Below are 17625 nucleotides of genomic sequence, written 5' to 3'. Positions count from 1 at the left end.
TAATTAACACTAGAAGCGCCGCGCCTCATTTACATACTTATACCTAGAAGCGCGGAGGGCCGGTCATCTGACCGCTTTCACCACCTCCTACTAGCGCCGTGTTGTTTTCACCTACGGGCGGTCAAAAGACCGCTGAGTCTTTACACAGGGGAGCTGGTACTGACACATAATTAACGCTAGATGGCGTTTTGCACAAAAGGAAGAATGAGCCGCCCAAACAAAATATTCGTAATGGTGACATTTGCACGTAACGTCAATATGTTAACAAATTAATGTGACTAAACCTTTTAGAATCAGTGCCTTGTGACCTTGTTCTCAGTAGCTTTCCCATTGTCAGTTTTGTTTAGTTTCATATTGCATTTCCTGGTTTGTGCGAAAACGTAAATGCAAAATATAGTTTCAGTTTTGTTTCTTGGTTAGTGTAATAGTTTGCTTGGTTAGTGTAATAGTTTGCTTATTTGTCTGTGTGTTATTCTGTTGGCATATATGTCACTATATTATCATGTACGTTCGCCACACCACTAACCCACTGGCCCGCACCCCCACTGTGAAGCGTTCACGTCTTTTGTCTTGCTAATGAAACAGACTGCGCTGCAGCCTTCCACCCCCACATCCACAAAAAGCTTGTTCGATACTCAGAGTAGCAAAGTGAAGCCCGTAGACCGAGCTAAAGCAAGTTTGTTTGTATACTCAATGTTACGCCATTTCAAGTTTTAATGTCTAAAAGTTGTGTATGTTAGTGAATTGTAGGCTATGGTGAACATAACAAATCTACAAATAAATGTCTATAATGTTTTGTGTTAGACAAAGAACAAAAAGCATAAATAGGCAAAATAATTACAAAAATATCATTATAAAAGGTAGGCTATGTACCTTTGCGTAACAAAACGCAAAATTATTAAAATGATACGGATGGCTTCACGAATAGCTATAGTTGCCTCTGTCCTCTCTAATGTTCACTTTTTTATCTCGCCGTATTGTGTTGCCGTTTCAAATGAGGTGTTTGATCGGTGAATAGCCGATGTGTGATCCCACGTCCTAACGACCGTGTTATCACCAAGCGTTATCACCATTCGGTGATTTACATGTAGCGTATATTGCATAAGTTTCGTTCCCCACCTCAAATTAAGTTCCATTTATGTAGTGAATTGTGAACTTGAGAATAAACCTCCGCCGCTGTGGTTAATGTTCATGCACTGTTTGAACAATATTTATTAATTACAGCCAGGTTTTGGAGGTTGTAGAACACAGCTACAGGCCAACAACGGGTGCATCCCGTCTCTCTTTAGCGTATATTGCATAAGTTTCGTTCACCACCTCAAATTAAGTTACATTTATGTAGTGAATTGTGAACTTGAGAATAAACCTCCACCGCTGTGGTTAATGTTCATGCACTGTTTGAACAATATTTATTAATTACAGCCAAGTTTTGGAGGTTGTAGAACACAGCTACAGGCCAACAACGGGTGCATCCCATCTCTCTTTAGCGTATATTGAATAAGTTTCGTTCCCCACCTCAAATTAAGTTACATTTATGTAGTGAATTGTGAACTTGAGAATAAACCTCCACCGCTGTGGTTAATGTTCATGCACTGTTTGAACAATATTTATTAATTACAGCCAGGTTTTGGAGGTTGTAGAACACAGCTACAGGCCAACAACGGGTGCATCCCGTCTCTCTTTAGCGTATATTGCATAAGTTTCGTTCACCACCTCAAATTAAGTTCCCTTTGTTTTGATTTGTGTCAGCTTCACACAACTCAACATTCAAAACACAGCTTAGGTGCAGTCTTTGCACATTTGCCACAGACCAGTCGCTTACATGTCTGGCAGATGTCATACGTTTTGTTCCCTGAACATCTGCCGACTTGGCATTGTTTTCTTTTTGAGGGCGGGCAAGGAGCTTCAGGTAAAATTCGCTTTTGTGCCACTGCCCTAGCCGCTTTCGCCATTTTCTGCTGTGCACACAGCTCCTTTACCAACTCGAGAATAAACCTTCGTCTGCTCAGGTTAACATTCATGCACTGTTTGAACAATATATGTGCATTTATTGCAGCCAGGTCTAGGAGGTTGTAGAAAACCGCGACAGGCCAATGACGGGTGCCTCCCTTCACCGAATACAGTCGTGCCATTTGATCCATAACATCAACGCCACATTTAGTCGTGTTGTAATATGAAACAGTTTCAGGCAGTTTCTTTGCGCCATTATCAATTGAAACTGTCTGATGCATTGAGCTCAGGATGCATACATTTTTTTTAAGTTTTGCCTGGTAAATCGTTAGAGTTCTTTTTCCAGCCCGCAACACCTTGGTGGAAAATCTTTCAGACTGTGCCTGTGTACACGGGGGCATCTCACGTCTGATTTTATTCATCGTACCAACAATAGTGGTTTTGTTCGCCAAAAGGGTGTTTGCAAGTGCCAATGAAGTGAAGAAATTGTCAGTCGTTACATTTCTTCCTTTACCCGTGAAAGGCTCCATCAAACGCAACACAATATTTTCAGACAACCGTTGACCAGCCGGCCTGCTTTCATCTTTTCCTAGATAGGGAATGGCGTTCAACATATATTTTGTTTCAACATCAGCGGCCACCCAGAACTTAATCCCAAATTTATCGGGTTTATTGGCCATGTACTGAGTGAAACGACAGCGAGCTTTAGTTGGGAACAGTTGCTCATCAACAGTTATGTTCTCACCGGGCGTGTAAGAAGCAATACTGTTTTTCACAAATTTATCAAATATCTCCGAGATCATAGCAAATTTATCAGTCGCAAGGCGGGCAGCCCTTGTGCTCTTGTCATCAAAGCGCAGATAGCGCATGATATCTCTGAATGTCTGTCTAGACATTGTCTCTTTGAAAATGGGATTTCCTAAGTCAGCAGACCAGTATTCATCAAGTTTCATGCTTTTACCGGCTGTTATACCTCTCAAATAAACGAGACCCACAAATGCTTTCAATTCGTCAGCTGTTAGTTTGAACTGAGCATTATTTCGTTCAGCCTCTGCCTCTGTGTATTTCAGAATTGCGCCCCACATTTCTGTGTCAATCAAACACAGTAAGCTGGTCAGTGGACTTTTAATTTTGTCTTTGGCATAACACGTAGGCCCTGGGGTTTCTCTCACAATATTGCACTCTTGTGCTCTACCCCGAGGTTTGCCAGCAGTTTCAAACCACACCGTACCGTCTTTGGCCTGAAATGAGTCACCACCACACTCAGTTTCAGAGTCCGATTCTGAATCAGATTCAAGATTCAGATCCATTTCACTTTCGCCCTCTCCATCCGACACCTCACATTGTTCGCCCTCCGATTCCATCTCATCAATATTGCACAGCATGTCCAGCACTTGCTTTGGGGTGTACATGATTCTCTGTGCCATTTTTATAATGCACTATGCAACCTTTCAAACGCCCAAACCGAGGAGTCACGCAAACTGTATTGCTGTTCGATCACACAAACCGAGCTTTCAAGCAAACTGTGTTGCTGTTCGATCACCCAAACCGAGCTTTCAAGCAAACTGTGTTGCTGTTCGATCACCCAAACCGAGCTTTCAAGCAAACTGTGTTGCTGTTCAAACGCCCAAACCGAGGAGTCACGCAAACTATGTTGCTGTTCAAACGCCAAAACCGAGCTTTCAAGCAAACTGTGTTGCTGTTCGATCGCCCAAGCAGTTTTCACTCAAACTGTGTAGCCGCGTCCCGACGAATGTATAGCTCACGTTGCCTCATGAATGCTGTGAATAAAGTGTTCATAACAGCACCGCCCATGCCATCATCTCAGTTTCGCTCGCAAAGGTATGCATTTACATACGTAACTTGCATTCTGCTTAATTCTTTTGTAATGCCAGTGTGTCAAAAGCAGCCATACATAATGTATGTATCTAACAGCTAGCCCTGGCGAAGAGGGATTATACCCGAGAGATCATTTCTTTGAGATATTGACTTGATAGGTAGGCTAATTACCATTCGCAGAATTCCTGCAAACTACTAAAGCATTTATTAGGCAAAGCAAGACGCTCTCACGGTTTGAAAACCATTGATGTAAACTTATATATAGTATATATTAAATAATATATACCGTCACCTGCTGACGCTGCTTCCTACTGACGCTATTGCGGAGCGAATTTTGATTGTTTCTCTAAAGGGTGATAATCTGTTTACGTACTAATCTTTACTTTTTTCCTCCCTAGACAACTATTACAGGTAGTGCTTCCACTATCAAGACAGTTGACTACTCTCTTCGACTGGAAACATCTTCGACATTTCGACATCTTAACCGAAGCTAAGTATTTCATCATGTCTGAGTCTCTTGTTGCTTGTGTTGAGTGTGGCATGTATAGCTACTCTTCTTCCGTCAGTAGTGATAATAATAATTATATTTGTGTGAAGTGTAGGTTAGTTATTAGTATGACGGAGAAGATTTCGCTTTTAGAGGAACGCATCCGGGCTTTAGAAAGTCCTAGAAAGTTTGTAGCAGCTAGCGCAGCTAGCGTAGCGGCTAGCGCAGCTAGCGTAGCAGGCCCGGGTTGCACAGCTGTAGCTAGCGAGCCCTCAGCTCCGGCATTAGAGCCCTCGCAGCGGGGCGAATGGGTGACGTCTCGGCGGCATAACCGTAGGGCTGAGCACCGTCCTTCTCAGGTTCCCGTGTCAAACAGGTTTGCCCCACTCAGTAATACACCGACTGAGCGACCTGTTAAAAGAGCTCTGGTGATAGGAGATTCACATTCACAGACACGTGAACGTAGCGACTAGTTTAGAGACACCAGCGGCCATAGTCAAGTGTATCCCGGGGGCTAGAGCGCCTGACATCAGGGCTAATTTAAAGGTGCTGGCTAAACGTAAATATTCTAAGATAGTTATACACGTCGGCACCAATGATGTGGGATTGAGACAGTCTGAGATCACCAAGGATAATGTTAAAGAGGTGTGCGAGTTAGCGGGGACGATGTCAGATGCCGTTATATGCTCTGGTCCCATTCCAGTTCGGCGTGGCGCTGAAACCTACAGCAGGTTATGGGCATTACACCGCTGGATGTCTAAATGGTGCTCAGATAACAAAGTGGGCTATATAGATAATTGGACACGTTTTGAGGGCAGGCCTGGCCTTTTGAAGCGAGACGGCATTCACCCCTCTTGGGAGGGTGCTGCTCTCATTTCTCATAGCATATCTGCTAGGCTTAATAGTGGTAGTGTAGGTGTAGTTAATGGGGATTGACAAACCAGAGCCGAGGCCAGGCAGCAGACAAACAGGCTAATCCGACTGTCTGCGAGCTGCAAAGAGACGTCACCTAGGTCACACCAGATTGAAACTGTGTCTGTTCCTCGAGTACCAAAAAATAATTCTCGTAAAGTTAGTAGACAAAATTTAATCAATGTTAAATTCAACTATGCTCCCTCAGAGAGCAGTTTAAATCTGAAACTAGGACTACTAAATATTAGATCCCTGTCATCTAAAGCATTGCTTGTTAATGAAATGATTACCGATCATGATCTATGCATGCTTTGCTTGACGGAAACCTGGACCCGACCAGACGACTATATGGCCCTAAATGAAGCTTCTCCCTCTGGCTATAGATATGTCCATAACCCCCGTCCAAATGGTCGAGGAGGTGGGGTCGCTACAATATATGACTCTGATATAGGCATTTCTCAAAAATTTGGCTTCAAGTTTAATTCTTTTGAACACCTCATCCTCACTGTATCAAATGTTTCAAATTTAACAAGCAACAAAGTGTCACAGTCGTTTATGTTAATTACTATTTACCGCCCCCCTGGTTCATACTCTGAGTTCTTGCAGGAGTTTTCAGTCTTCCTGTCTCATGTAGTGCTATCAGCCGATAAGGTGATTATAGTGGGTGATTTTAATATCCATTTTGAAAATCGGTGTGACTCTTTTAGCATTCATTTTCAAGCAATTCTTGATTCAATGGGTATCACTCAGAATGTGGTGGGTCCTACGCATAACTGTAGTCATACTTTAGACTTGGTCTTGTCATTTGGTATTGACATATCCAGTTTAGCAATTCTTCCTCAGAGTGAGGCTGTTTCTGACCACAGCCTCATAACATACGAGTTGTGTTTAACTGACTGTGTTCATCGGCCACCCCGCTATTAAATTAAACGAGCTATAACACCCAGCACCATAGCCGCGCTCACTGATATTTTACCGGGTCTGACAAACACTGATCCACTTGTAGCTCCGGAAGGACTAGAGCGTTTCACCGAGCACGTCGAGACTTCCCTTCGTACAGCTTTAGACAAAGTTGCACCACTACGATATAAGAGAGCCACGGAGAGAAGAATAGCGCCATGGTACAATGAGCACACGCGTAGCCTCAAACGAGCCGCGCGGATCCTGGAACGTAAATGGCGAAATATGAAGTTAGAAGTGTATAGACTATCATGGAAAAGCAGCCTTATTGAATATAAGTATGCCCTCCATATGGCAAAGTCCTTATACTTATCGGCCTTAATAGAAAAACATAAAAACAATTCAGGACTCCTTTTTAAAACTGTTTCCAGCCTTACGAGGAGTCATGAACAAAACAATTCTCTTATTCCACTAGAGTGTAGCAGTAACAATTTTATGAAATTCTTTAATGATAAGATTGATAAAATTAGGGAAAACATTAGTAGTGCTATCTCAGAGCCTGTCAACATGCCAATGCACCTTGACAGCTGTCTGGTCAGCTCTGATGCCCTGTTAGAGTCCTTCTCCCCAATTGGTCGTGAGGAGCTTATTTCACTGGTGAAATCTGCTAAACCCTCCACATGCATACTAGATGCTGTACCAACCCATCTACTTAAAGAATTACTGCACAGCAATGTAGAACCGTTGCTTACTATAATAAATTATTCTCTGAGCCTGGGCTACGTTCCCAGTTCATTTAAACTTGCAGTCATCAAGCCGCCAATTAAAAAACCTGGTCTTAACCCCCAAGAACTGTCCAACTATAGGCCAATATCTAATCTGTCATTCATATCCAAAATTTTAGAGAAAGTAGTTTCTTCACAACTCTCTTCCTTCTTACAGACAGAACATGTCTTAGAGTTATTTCAGTCTGGATTTAGAGCTCATCACAGCACTGAAACAGCACTAACTAAAGTACTGAATGATCTCTTAATATCCTCTGATAAAGGACACATTTCGTTTCTCATACTGCTAGACCTCAGTGCTGCTTTTGACACCATTGATCATAATATTCTACTTAATAGACTGGAGACACTCATTGGCATAAGAGGTCAAGCACTCTCCTGGTTCAGGTCCTACCTGACAGATCGTTACCAATTTGTGCTAGTAAATAACGAATGCTCTGAGCATTCTAAAGTAAAGTATGGTGTCCCACAAGGATCTGTACTGGGCCCCATATTATTCTCATTATATATGCTACCACTGGGCACTATCACTCGTAGGCATGGTATTAGCTTCCATTGCTACGCAGATGATACTCAGTTGTATATATCTTCTAATCCAGATGATACCACCACAACTCTCAAGATTGAGAACTGCGTCCAGGATATTAAAAACTGGATGGCGTCTAATTTTCTTAAACTAAATTCTGACAAGACTGAGGTACTGATTATTGGGCCTAAAGCTGTTAGAAGCAATTGGGCTGATATTCCCCTTACCCTAGATGGTTTTTCAGTAACACCAAAATCTACTGCAAAAAGTTTAGGTGTCACTATTGATTCTGATCTTTCATTTGACACACATGTATGCAATGTCACTAAGGCTGCCTTTTTCCATTTACGTAATATTGCCAAGCTGAGACACTTACTTTCTTTAGCTGATGCAGAGAAGCTAGTTCATGCTTTTGTCTCGTCGAGATTGGACTACTGTAATAGTCTTCTAATTGGATGCTCTAAACAGTCCATAAAGAAGCTACAACTTGTACAAAATGCCGCAGCTAGAGTCCTAACCAAGGCTAGGAAATTCGATCATATTAGTCCCACTCTCGCTGCACTACACTGGCTGCCGATTAAATATCGCATTGAATTTAAAGTTCTCCTGTTAACCTATAAGGCGTTAAATGGTCTTGCCCCACAATATCTGAGTGAACTCATTGATTACTACAACCCATCTCGCCCTTTGCGCTCCCAAAATGCTGGATTTCTCGTAGTTCCAAAAATTAGTAAAACTACAGCCGGAGGCAGAGCTTTCTCTTTTAAAGCCCCTCAATTATGGAATAGCCTTCCAGCTCCAATCCGAGACTCTGACACAGTTCCAATCTTTAAATCTAGACTTAAGACTCACCTGTTTAGTCAAGCCTTCAGCTAAAATTCCCCTTGTAAGGTGTAGGGGCTTGGGGGCCCCCAGACGTTGAGATTTCTGGTGATCTGAGATGTTGATGCTGTCATCCAGCTGTGTCTTGGCATCACTCTATTTGTGACTATGACTTGACTGGAAAGCAATGTCTCAGTGAGCCCTCATGCCTGTGGTCACCTCTGAACCTCTCCCTTTAGTTATGCTGCTATAGATTAGTCTGCCGGAGCCACATGCTGATCACTGGCACGTGAGCTATGTACATTTATTATCTATCTTCTTGCATGGCTCTACCCAAGACGATTGGATACAGGCACCTGCAGGCACCTGGGGGATGGTCTGGCTGCCGGTGGATGTGCTGATACCGGGGTTCACCTGGGGAGTAACACTGCAGTCGGAGCCTACAATACCAGCATCACTGCTCCGACACGGAATGAAAGCCTGGCATTCATCAACAGACATTTACAGTGACAATATCAAAACCCAGAACTTTCAATTCTACCTTTTACCTAGTCTGATTGTGTGAATTATGTGTGACTTGTGTATTTGTGTGTTAACGGGCCGCCCAATGGAGGATGGGTTCCCTTTTGAGTCTTGGTTCTCCCGAGGTTTCTTCCTATTCCTCACCATCATAGGGAGTTTTTCCTCGCCACTGTCGCCTTTGGCTTGCTCATTAGGGTTCTGGACCCATAGTATTGTTAACCTTGTAAACCCTGTAAAGCTGCTTTGCGACAACTTGAGTTGTTAAAAGCGCTATACAAATAAACTTTGATTGATTGATTGATAATATTAATAAATAAAGTATATATTTTAAGACTTTGGAAAGTGAAACACTTTCACTTTCGTTCAACGGACGAATTCCGTTTTGTCTTTACACAATAATCAGTTTGAACTTTGTGAATAATTTAGTTTTGAAAACTATTTATCTTTATTTAGTTATACAAAATATTAAATGACATACGAATCTTTGCGACACCCGCTGGCAGAAAAGAGAATCACAGTCTTGAAGTGTAGGCGACGACGACAATATTACAGAGATACGAGCGAAATCGATTGAAACTAGCATGTGCAGGGTTTCTTTTAACAATGTAAAAATACTAGTTTATTAAAAGGACAATTCTGGGAAAAGTCATGAAAGGAGGGTTCTGAAATTGGATCCAGTGCAAAGATATTTTTTTTTTTTTGTGCTGCTGCGGTCAAGTGACCGGTGCTCGGCGCTTCTAGGTATAATTAGGTCGACCAGAGGCGGCGCTTCTAGTAGACGTCACAGCGGTCAAATGACCGGAGCTTTGGCGCTTCTAGTGTTAAGAAATGACCTTCCTCGAATATCCATCCACTGCACCAAACAATACAATGTTGTACCTAGAAAACATTTTTGGAACCCAATGAACAAATCTAATTACTTACTATATAAGTAAAATGACAGTCTACTTACATTTAGCCTTTTACTAACAATTAAAAGCACCAACCTGATAAATTTGTGGTTTGTATCCACATGCCAAAGTGAAAGAGGTCCATTCACAAAATATGTCCTACGCATGACGCATCCTAAGCCAGTGAGTCTTGTCAGGATGCCCAACGAGTCCACACGGTGCATGGATGCAGCCACCCTCCTCCACTGGACATGGATACCCATGGACAGCAGCCTCCCCTTCACCATGCGGTAGCCAGCAGTTGACATTTCTTTTTTAATGTTCTGCATAACACTGTCAAGCTCCTCATCACTCGTGCTGCTGTGCCTTTTCCGACAAAGACCAAACTCCTGCATTCATCTAAATACTGTTCTTTTTGACACTCCCAGCATCTTAGAGATGCAGGGAAAGGCAGGTCAGTTTCCAAGAGCTCCTGCAAACTCTCTCTCTCAATGTCTAACCTAGGACGCCCTGTCTCTCTAGGTACTGTCAATTGGCATATTTCTTCCACTATTCCATTCTATCTGGTCTTTCACAAGCATCAATAGTTCCTGCAAGGCATGTAATATGTCTGCAGGCACATCAATGTGTCTGGAAAGGGCATTACAAAGATACAATTCCTGCCTACATGTAAACTCCATATAATCTAAATCCATAGGTTCTCTTGTAAATGCCCGTTCCAATTTACACTGTAAAAAATGTCTGTTGATTTTACGGTAATAAACTATAAAATAGCAACAGTAAAAGATCGTAAAGTAGAAAACAGTATATTACTGTAACAGATGCAATAGTTTACTTTAAAAAAATAAACAGTATAAAAATTAATTTTTACAGTCATAATATGTAGAAAACACACATTTTAAATGTTAATTTCAATATTTTAGGTAAAATATATTGGAAAATTCCGTAATGTAGTAAACAAGGAATTACCCTAAAAATAAAAAAAAAATTCAGTCTAAATTACAGATTTTGCTGATGAGTAATTTTACAGTGAAAACCATTCATCAATCAGCAAAATCGCACGTTGATTTCTACAGAAAGAAAATGCTAAAAACATGGCCAGTGCTGAAAGGTAAAGCATGTTGAAATATAGGACAATGTACTGCCATTTTAGAAATTGTCTTTGTAAATATGGGTCAAATATTTATACATATAAGGAATACCGTATTTTCTGGACCATAAGCTGCACTTAAAAGTTTTCGATATTCAAGTCTTGCGCTATCATTGCTGCCTTCAGTCGAATGGTGACTGTAGAGACGTTTCTCCCGCTGTTCTTTACTCAATTATGTTTTACGTAATGTTCTCTGGTTAGTTTATCGCTGCCAGCGTACACATTACGTATCTGTGTCAGGGACAGATTTTTAAATTCAGTGCACATACAAGGCGCACTGCTGATTTTTGAGAAAATGTAAGGCTTTTCTGCTTAAAGTCTGGAAAAGTGTGTAGCGTCGGTCCACTGGGGGCGGCGCTACTTCCCATGAGCCCCCGCGGCTCCGTTATTGATACGCGTTATGTGTAAGTGTTATGACATGCTGTTGTTGATTATGTATTTGATTATATGTTTTGTTAGTTTAAGTCTCCCTGTATTAGTTTATGTAGTTGTACAGTGTCTGAGTCTACCTACCGTGTTTGTGTAATGTTACAGTGCTAATGACCTGCCCTCATGTTTCACGTATTGTTTTTAATACGTGTGATCACGGCTTCATGCATGATTACGCTGCCAAGGCAAAATAAAAGTTCCTTGTTGTCTTAAAATGTGGCAACAACTGGGCAGCCCGAGTGATGGCGGCCTGCCAGTAATTTACTGTGAAGTTGGACTTCACAATCAAATACTGTAAAATAATAATGGTTGTAATGTGTTCATCATAGAGATAGACATTTTTTACGGTAAAGTTCTGGCAACCACAGCTGCCAGTCTTTTACCGTAAATTTAACAGATTTTTTTTTTACAATGTAGGTTGTTTTCATGTTAATTTTAGGGAAAAACATTGTTTTTTTATTCAGTTAAAACATTATCTTTTACAGTAAAATATTGACTCCAGCACCAGTTTTAACCGTAAAAACAACAATGACTTTGCCTTCCAACCGTTAAAGAAAAAAATGTTATACCCGTAATTTTATGGTGGTGTTCTGGCAACCTCAGCTGCCAGCGTTTTACCGTAAAATCTACGTTTTTTTTTTACAGTGTAGAGAGCAACCTAGTGAGAACTTGCCTGCTTAAAATGTCCTGCAAAGACAGAGGAAAACTACATTAGGAAAATTTATACTCAATTAGCATAATAAAAAGCTTAAAAACATACTAAGCCACTACCAACTGTTAGTTTAAAGATTACTATTGTTAGAGCAGATTAGCTGTAGCTATGGTATGATTAAGTTAGTGGAATTCAATGAATGCCGATTCAAAAAGCACACAAAGGCCTACCAAAACTGTTTGCAATAAGACCACTGGTTAAAAATGTCAATGTTCTTTAAGCACTTTCAACAGCTGCTGTGTATGAAACATACTAAACAAACAGCCTTGGCTCGCCTTGCAACAGTAACAGGTATTTGGTTTCTAATCCACTTAATATGTGCTCTCTAGCGCAATCGATCAAAAAGTTAATGTTAATGTTACCAACATGACATTAAGGTTGTATCTTGAACTCCATGTTATAGCTAACTAACCAAGCTCGCTTTTTCAAACAACGACTTATGGTAACGCTTCAGTACAAAAATCTACTTTTAGTAAAAATTATCATAGGTACTACATACATCAGTGAATGCAAGCATTAGAAAATTTTAAGATTGTCTATTAAATTGTATTTATAAGTTTAATCAACCCCGTCGTTCTCCGCCATCTTCTGAAAAGACTTTATGTACTGTGCTGTCACTCACAAAAACAGGAGCCATCAGCCAATAGCATTGACTAAAAGAAACTCCCATGAGCACGCCCTCAAAGTGCTAAAACCACCCATGACTCCGCCCCCAAAGTCCCAAAAACACCCCTTGTCAAAACTCACGCAAAAAACATCCAAAGTGAATGTGCTTGTTGTGCAAGCACCGCTGTAAAATCGAGAAGGAAAAAAACACTTGAGCGTGAAAAACGACAGGGTGAGCACGCGCACTAACACAAACACGCACACAATTCGACTTTTTGTGCTCGCGACTGTCACATTTACGCTCGCAAGTTGAATATTTACGCTCCCAAAATGTGTTTTTGCACACCCTAGTTTTGGCACGGAAATGACGTCATATGATAGAGACACACTAAGGCCATATGACATAACTCTGTACTCATAATGCCCCCTAGTGGTGACAAAGGCGGTTTTCCATTCGTCTCCTTCCTTAATGCGAATTAAATTAAAAGCGCTACAGAGGTCAAGCTTAGTGAAGTACCTGGCCTCTTTAAGCTGTTTGAGTGCTGAGGGGATGAATGGAAGAGGGTAAGGATATTTCTTAGATATCTGATTGAGATTCCTATAGTCGATACATGGACGAAGACCTCCATCCTTTTTTTTCACAAAAAAGAAGCCAGAGGCGAGGTGGAGGGCTCAATAAATCCTTGCTTGAGCGACTCCTCTATATATTGCTCCATAGCTGATTCCTCCTCTTGTGTGAGCAGGTAAACCCGTGCATTAGGAAATGTTGCCCCTTCATTCAAGTCGATGGCGCAGTCATATGGACAATGAGGAGGTAACTGTGTGGCTTTCTCTTTACTAAACACAGCAGAGAGATTGCGATATTCCTCTGGAATATTAATGTCAGGATAATCGCTAGGGCTTTCAATACTAGTGGAATATGCACATATAGACGAAAGGCTTAGGCAGTGTGAAAAACAGTAAGGCGACCAACTGGTGATATCTCGCGTTCTCACGATATATTAGGATTATGTTTTTCTAGCCAGGGTAAACCAAGAATGATTGGATAAGATACCGATTCAAGCACGAGAAATGACACCGTTTCAGAATGCAGACTACTAGTGTGGAGTTTATTAGGTTGCGTACAAAGCGAAACAACTCCCTGACCAACCAGATCCCCATCCAAGGCAGCTACTTTGAGGAGTCGTGACAGGGGTCGGGTAGGGATTCCCATCTCCATGACCAGCCTCACCTGTACGAAATTTCCCTCCGCACCGGAATCTATAAGGGCTGTAAGATAATGAGGGGACTCAGTGTGAATAACGACAGTTATAGTCAAAGACTTGGACACTAGCTGACTTTCAGTAGAACTCACCACCGTCATACGCAACAAGGATCTGGTCTCGTCACTAGGAGCATGGTAACGCAGAGGGCGTACAGGGCATGTACATATGGCGTGCCCCCCTTGACCGCAATACAAGCACAAACCCTCTCTTAAGTGCCTTCCTCTCTCCTCGGCTGTGAGACGAGCAGAATCGCACTGCATGGGCTCTGGTGAATTCTCCAGACACAGAATGGATTTGACATCAGTAATGGAATGTGCAGTTTGAACATAAGGACGTAGACCAGCTCTTTTGACTCAACGTTCTCTGATGAATTGGTCTAGACCAGGGGTCTCCAACCTTTTTGGAACTGGGAGCTACTTCTTGGATACCAGTTATTGCGGAGGGCTACCAGATTAGTACGCATCAATCGAACGAAAAGTTGTTGGGGGGGGGGGGGGGTGATTGGCGTCGAACGGAAGTTGTTGAGCTTGGCGAACGAAAGTTGCGTGTGCGAGTGTCAATTGCTAAGCGGGAAGACCGCTAGCAACCGCGGACAATCTATAATAGTAGCAAAAACATAAACGATGCAGCGCTTTGGTGCATGGCACTATAGTGAGCTATTTTTAAAACAAGCCCGCGGGCGACTCATAACGTGGGTGACCCCTGGTTTATTCAATATTGACGGCAGCCTAACTTTTTGATTGGCAGCTAATTGAGCAATAGAACACGAGAGGGAGTGTGTTATCGTGAATATATGTACATGCCGTTACTTGACAACGCGTCCGCGGAGTGATACAGAGAATGAGAATACCGTGCTGTTATCACACATATCTGCAGGGTTAGAACACTTCTCAACCAGTCGGGTTGTGAACTAACTGTTGTATAATTGGCGAATAATCATTTAGTGTTAGAAGGGGAGGGACAACTGTGAATTTTGATTGGACATAAATTTAAGCAGATTTCTCGATGGGACCAATTAGGTTTACAAATTTATATGTAATTCATTGGCCCTTTGGCGAGCTACTCGGAAAGGGGTGGTGAGCTACTGGTAGCTCGCGAGCGACGTGTTGGAGACCCCTGGTCTAGACAAATGGCTAGCGCAATGAGTCCATCCAACGTAAGGTCATCATCTCGGCAGGCTAGTTCATGTAAAAGCTCTGTGTTAAGATCATTATGAAACGGCACGATAAGAGCAGGGTTGTTCCAGCCACTACCTGCCGCAATAGTGCGGAATTCCCTGGCATATTCAGCTACAGAGCGATTAGCCTGTCTCAATTTATGGAGCCTCTCTCCACATGCTCTACCCTCGTAGAGATGATCAAATACAGCCTTAAATTGTGACAAAAATTCACTATATGCCATTAGCTGAACTGTAACCCAAACAGCTGTAGCCCAATCCAGAGCCTTACCGGTAAGCCGAGAGATGAAGAACTTGATTCGTTCCTGGTCAGAGCTGGAGTTGCCGGAGAAATACAGAGAGCACTGCAGTAAAAAACTTCAACATTGCTCAGGGACGGTTCAGATGACGCCTCTCTCTGCACAAAGAGCGACAGGGATTGGAGCCGAGACGTGATCTCTTGCATGGTCCGTCCTAAATTAGCCATTTGAGCCCGGTGCTCGGTCTGTTGTTCCACCACCACATTCATGGACTGACTGACTTCCTCGAGCAGTTGTTGGTGCTGTCCAAGCATACGTCCCTGCAAGGAGACGACCAGTTTCAGGGCCTCTTGATCTGCCATCTGCTTGGAGGCGAAGTATTCTGTAACGATACAAAGTCGGAGAGACGCGTGCAGATCAAAGGTCTTTAATTGGAACACAGAAATGTAGAGAAGGGCTGATCTCCAGGAACAGGCAGGAGTAAAGGCAGTGGTAATCAGGCAACCAAATCCGTGGGAGCAGGCTAGGAACGAAAAACCAGGACAGAAGCAGAAGTCGGAACCAGAACTGTAGCCGTGGAAACGCTTGGTACGCACACATAATAATGAGGCAATACTTCGCAACTAATGAAAAGGGAAATGAGCTTAAATAAAAGAGGGACAGAAATGCAGGTGAAATCAATAATCTGGTGATGATGATCTTATTATGGCTGTTCAGGCTGGGGAGAGTGAGGAATTCTGGGTATTGGAGTCAGGTTGGTTGTGTGATGTTCCTCATGAAGAACTGAATACACAGCTGAGGTGCTGAATTTGATGTTGCAGCACATGGTCACCACTAGATGGCGGATCAAGGCAAAAAAAATTGTGTATTTCTGCATTAAAGCTTTGTTTGCTATGTACAAGATGCACATACTAGATACAGGGGGTCAGGTTGTAGTTAATAGTAACAGCTCTGACACCAGCTGTAGAGGGTCGTAATAACAGCTCTAACCCCAGCTGTAGAGAGTCAAGTTGTAGTTATAGTAACCAGCCCCGTCGACAGGGGGGGACAACCGGGTCTGTTGTCCCGGGGCCCAGGGCCAGGGGGGCCCATCAAAGAGCCCAGCAATTTATTTTTTATTTAAAGTCTATCATTTTTAAATAATCTTAAAATCTTTCATTAATATAAAATTCTGTACTCAAAATAAGCGCAATGGCTAAAATATATATATTTTTTACCTATGTGCTTAGTTTCCATTAAGTGCATACACCCCCACCTCCCACTGGAAAATGGTTTGATCCAGCACCGACCGTAACCGGCTGGTACCCGCCCAACAGCGGGAAATACAGTGGTGGATAGTTAAAGTAAACAGAAATCTGGAGCGCAGAAAAGAAAGGAAAAACATTTACCTGACGAATTTTAAAGTTGCATTGTGTTCCAGGTTTGAAAAGTGCTAGAATTTAGGCTAAATCCCCCCGCTCAACAAGTTACGTTCGCCGCCACCCCCCCTCTCAACACATTAAATTACGTTCGCCAAGTCGGAGCTATCTGCCATATTTGGCGCGCGGAGAAATATAGTTGATTACCCCTGATCTACAAGCATAAACGTATATACTGTACAGCTTGGTCCCCCTCACTTCAGAATTTCCATCTGCGCCCCTGACTCTGTGCATCGCGCTGAAGCGGCGCGCGCGAAGTTACAAAATTCGAGAGGTGCACGACCTCGCGAATCGACAGCGCGTGAGGCCCTCGCGCACGGGCGGTGCCACTGCGATTACGTCATTTTCGCCGCGCGAACCCTCGCGCCGCTCGCGACACGTCAAGTATAAACCAGTCAGCTGTCAGAAACAGCTTTGATGTGTGGCTGTATTATATACTATATGACCTAACACAAGGATTATCTGCTACAGAGGAAATTCAAATGACGTAAGCCGGGGGGGGGGGGGGGGGGGGGGGGGGGTGGGGGCACATGAAACTTTCTTGTCCCGGGCCCCAGCAAGACTGTCAACGGGCCTGATAGTAACAGTTCTATCCCCAGCTGTAGAGGGCCAGGTTGTAGTTATAGTAACACCTCTAACCCTAGCTGTAGAGTGTCAGGTTGTAGTTATAGTAGCAGCTCTAACCCCAGCTGTAGAGGGTCAGGTTGTAGTTACAGGGGGTCAGGTTGTAGTTAATAGTAACAGCTCTGACACCAGCTGTAGAGGGTCGTAATAACAGCTCTAACCCCAGCTGTAGAGGGTCAGGTTGTAGTTATAGTAGCAGCTCTAACCCAAGCTGTAGAGTGTCAGGTTGTAAATGTCACAGAGACAAACCTGAAGGAAGAGGAAGTGTGTTGAACCCTGAAAGTGGAGTATGGTGCTGAATGGTGACCAGATTAATGGTGTGAAGTTAAGATTAAATGTTTTATCTATGTACTCCTTTTAATTCTTTGTGTT

At 42.7% G+C, this 17625-nt stretch overlaps 1 long non-coding RNA gene across 1 annotated transcript; it reads right to left on the bottom strand.

The window, feature by feature from the left end:
- Positions 1-13560: 13560 nt before the first annotated feature.
- LOC143510089 (uncharacterized) lies at positions 13561-15710 on the bottom strand. The gene is made up of 3 exons (XR_013129895.1): positions 15244-15710; positions 13885-14070; positions 13561-13799 (listed from the first exon to the last, which is right to left on the bottom strand). It is a non-coding gene; the product is annotated as an uncharacterized LOC143510089 (long non-coding RNA).
- Between the last annotated feature and the right edge of the window lie 1915 nt (positions 15711-17625).

The sequence above is a fragment of the Brachyhypopomus gauderio genome, chromosome 3 (assembly GCF_052324685.1).
Source record: "Brachyhypopomus gauderio isolate BG-103 chromosome 3, BGAUD_0.2, whole genome shotgun sequence".
Lineage (NCBI taxonomy): Eukaryota > Metazoa > Chordata > Actinopteri > Gymnotiformes > Hypopomidae > Brachyhypopomus > Brachyhypopomus gauderio.
Note: the sequence above shows the minus strand (reverse complement) of the source record. Positions and strands in the feature narration are given on the sequence as shown.